This window comes from Leuresthes tenuis, unplaced genomic scaffold (assembly GCF_036924035.1).
Source record: "Leuresthes tenuis unplaced genomic scaffold, fLeuTen1.0.hap1 SCAF_19, whole genome shotgun sequence".
Lineage (NCBI taxonomy): Eukaryota > Metazoa > Chordata > Actinopteri > Atheriniformes > Atherinopsidae > Leuresthes > Leuresthes tenuis.
In genome coordinates this window covers 14,766,052-14,769,591 of record NW_027325373.1, presented here as the reverse complement: position 1 = coordinate 14,769,591, position 3,540 = coordinate 14,766,052, and positions in this window count along the sequence as shown.

The following is a 3,540-nucleotide window of genomic DNA, read 5'->3' as shown; positions in this document are numbered from 1 at the left end:
CGCAACGCCACGACCTCGATCAGACTACTGCACTAAGAAGCAGAGTGAAAAAATATGGGTCAGCAGAAGGATACCTGGAAAATGAAAGTTTGCCTTTTTTTTTTGCCACATGAGTGAGGACTCACTTTCACATTTTTTTTCCTTTTAGCTTTTTATTGGAACAGTCACAATGCCTGTCACTTGGTGATGGCGTTACTGCCCAACCAAAGCTCTCCCACCTCCTCTCTTGGTGGGTCAGCTGGGCCCAAGATGTGTGGGATGTTGCTGTATGTTGAGGGAGAGGGAATCTGTGTGAAAACTGTGTAGGAGAGGCTAAGAAAAACATTACGGCATGGCAGCAGTGGTGTTGGGGAGTGGAGGATGAAGAGAACAGGGGGAGCAAGGAAAGACACTTGGGGGTGCATGGGTACGGAGGGGTATGACAGAAGGGAAGGTAGGAGTTTATGTTAGTATGTGTGTGTAAGGGGTGGGGGTGGCCGCTGAGGTAATATCTCCGGGAGTGTGGTTAGATCATATTCCTCTCCCTCCCGTCTTCTCATGCTGTGGGTGGGGCTTTGTGGTGGGGCTGGCTGGAAGAGAGGGAGGGGATGGAGTGTCAAAGAAAGAAAGAAAAAGGGAGAGGTAGTAAGGGACATGGAGAGAGACGGGCGGAGGGCGTTGAGAGAAAGCAGTGCCAGCAGTTCTCACTAAAGCAGCACCAGCGTTACACCCCTGAAGTGGCAAGACTGGTTCGCATGAGATCTTCTCCTCTTTTTTCTACTTGTCTTCCTTTGTCCTGCAGTGTTTTACTTCCTCACAGCTCGTAAGCTGTTACATGCCTTTTTTCAGTTTGACACCAGTTTGATCACTTAGATCTCACAATACCACAATAAAAAATAAAAATCTAAACATATAGTGGATGGTTTGACATATTATTTAGAACAGAGCATTTTTGTTTCCTGGTAATGAAACCTAACAACTTGATTCCTTGACTTTCAGCCAAGCCACCATGAAACTCATTGGTGGCTAAACTGACACACTGTCCATATGGTTTGTGACCAGAACTCTTCAAAACTAATGGTCAAAACTAAATGTATGCCCACCAACGAATGTATAAACACTAACACACCTAAGTAACATAGTGAATCTGGTAAGAACTGCCTGCAGGGCTTTACCACTATGTCGTGTTCAGACCAAACAAGAAATTAAAGCTCGCCTCGTTTTTGCAGCAAGATAATATTTGCCTTTTTACAAGGAGGGGTAGGTGTCACCTCCACAGATTCCAGGCATTATCTTTATTTGTACCATAAAGGAGTGAGATGACTTCTGTCAGTCTCCTAAACCTGTTGTTTTTTCTAGTCCTAACTTTCAGGTTTAAGGAAACTTGGTTTATGGATCCACCATATTTGTTACTGATTCTCTCAACACAGGAAGAATCTCAGTGCTGATAGGCTGTTTCAAATTGTTACACAAATTATTTGATTTGAGATGAAAGTTTGAAAAATGTGCCCGTGCACATCCCTCCATTTTTATTTTATATGCAATCACACCACCCACACAGTTCACTTTGCGTTTGGTCTGAACACACCGTGAGTGCTTGCTATCATGCTCACAGAGACTGTTACTATTGTATACTTAAGCACAAGCTCACAGAGTTTTTTGCGTGGAGAAAAGGTCTTAGGGCTCTTATTAAGAATCAGAAGAAACATAAAGCCATCTGCATTGTCCCCTCGTGTCTCCTGCATCTAGGCAAAAAATATAGCACTTGGAAACACAGAAAAGATGATACTTATTTCCCACAAGAGAACATAACTTTGCGGTGCATACGGGAGAAACATTCTATACATTTTTCTGTTTGATAAAAAAAGACTGCATTTCACTTTAAATTAACATAATATGTTTTGTACACTTATACTGTTAGTAAGCATTTAAGCTTGAGATGACACAGTTAATGTCACATTAACAAACAGAGCACAGTCACAACACTGATGAGCCAATCAGAATGATTCCCTCACTGACTCATTTCTGCCATAATTGAGAGAACATTTTGAATTGGCTGAAAACTAAAAACTCTGATCTGAGTTTAATCATTACACAGTCGTGCCAATTTATTGTAGACTTAGTCTTTATTCATAGGTGATTTACAGTAACTGCTTTCATGCCAGGGCGTACGTCTGTCAGGAATTCTTTGTTCCTTGGCCTCAGTGACATCATTCTGCCATGTTTACATATGAAAAGATGGCAAGGTCCTTGCTGTCTCGAGAAATAGGTTTAACATCAGTTTAGGACTACTGGTTGAATGTTTTTGTCTTTTCTTTTTTTCTTCTTCTTCACTTTTTTTTCTCACTGATTACGATTATGCACCAAAACCAGGATTAGGATCATGGTTTACTTTGAAAATGCATGAACTCGCAACATTAATGTAGAAGCAACTAATGCATTATCTTACTATATTTACATGGCACAGTGAAAACTAAAGACGCCCTGTGTTCATTTGTGACACTAAGGAGTGCTTTCAATGTGGCACCATGTGATGCTATTTGAATGAGGATGAGTCACAAAGATAAAAACATTAGGAGAGCTAAACACAGTGTTTGTAAATACAGTATGAACAACATATATGGAATATATTTATGTCTCAGTCTGAAGGAAGGAGAAAGCTACTGGTTGTTGGTATTGACTCTCTTGGTGGTCTTTGTCTTGAAGGTGGGAAGTACCTGGAAAGATCAGCATGAAGATTATGTCCTTCCTGTCGTACAGGTCAAACCAGAGTTGTGTCCCAAGTTGAACCCTACTGATCATTATAATGCACTGGATTTACAACAATTTCATTTGAGAATTGAAAATATGTTCATTTATTGTCTACCTTCTTCTGCAAGCTATTCCACAATGTTTCACGACTCATCACAATGACACAAAATGACAACGATTAGTACAGTAAGTATCTAAAGGGAGTAGTGAATGAGTAACCAAGGGGGTGATTTTGGACTCAGCCCAGCGCAGACAGAAAAGCTAATCCAGTGTCATCAAAACAATGTGACTCCATGGTGAGAGCCTCCATGCAGATTCCTTCTGGCACTACTGCTGTGATCCCTCCGGCTTCTTGGAAATGCATGTTGCACGCAGTGTACACTATTTGCTGAACATCACAATGCGACTGAGAACTCATTCCTTTGTACCTGTTATTTCATACATGTGTTGCCAAGTCTATTCTTTTATTCATCAATGGCTCTTAAACCATGACAATCTCAACCGAGCTTTTCCCTTTTTCCATCTTCACCCTCTTCCTTTCAGGTAATGTTGGCTTCTTCCCCATTTCTGTTACAGAAGGCACGTTAAACTGGTTTTAAGATGGGGACAGTGGCCCATTTATAATTTCATCTATGTACGGTTTCTTGGTCTGAATGACGAACAGAGGTGTGTTAGCCCCTAAATCAATGTATAACTGGCTTAGCAAATCCCACCTTGTCACGAACAATCACGCCTATAGGTGTGCCTGTTTATTGTATTTTTACTGTGTGCTCAAACCGAAAATGGGCACTTAATAATCAGGACTATGCA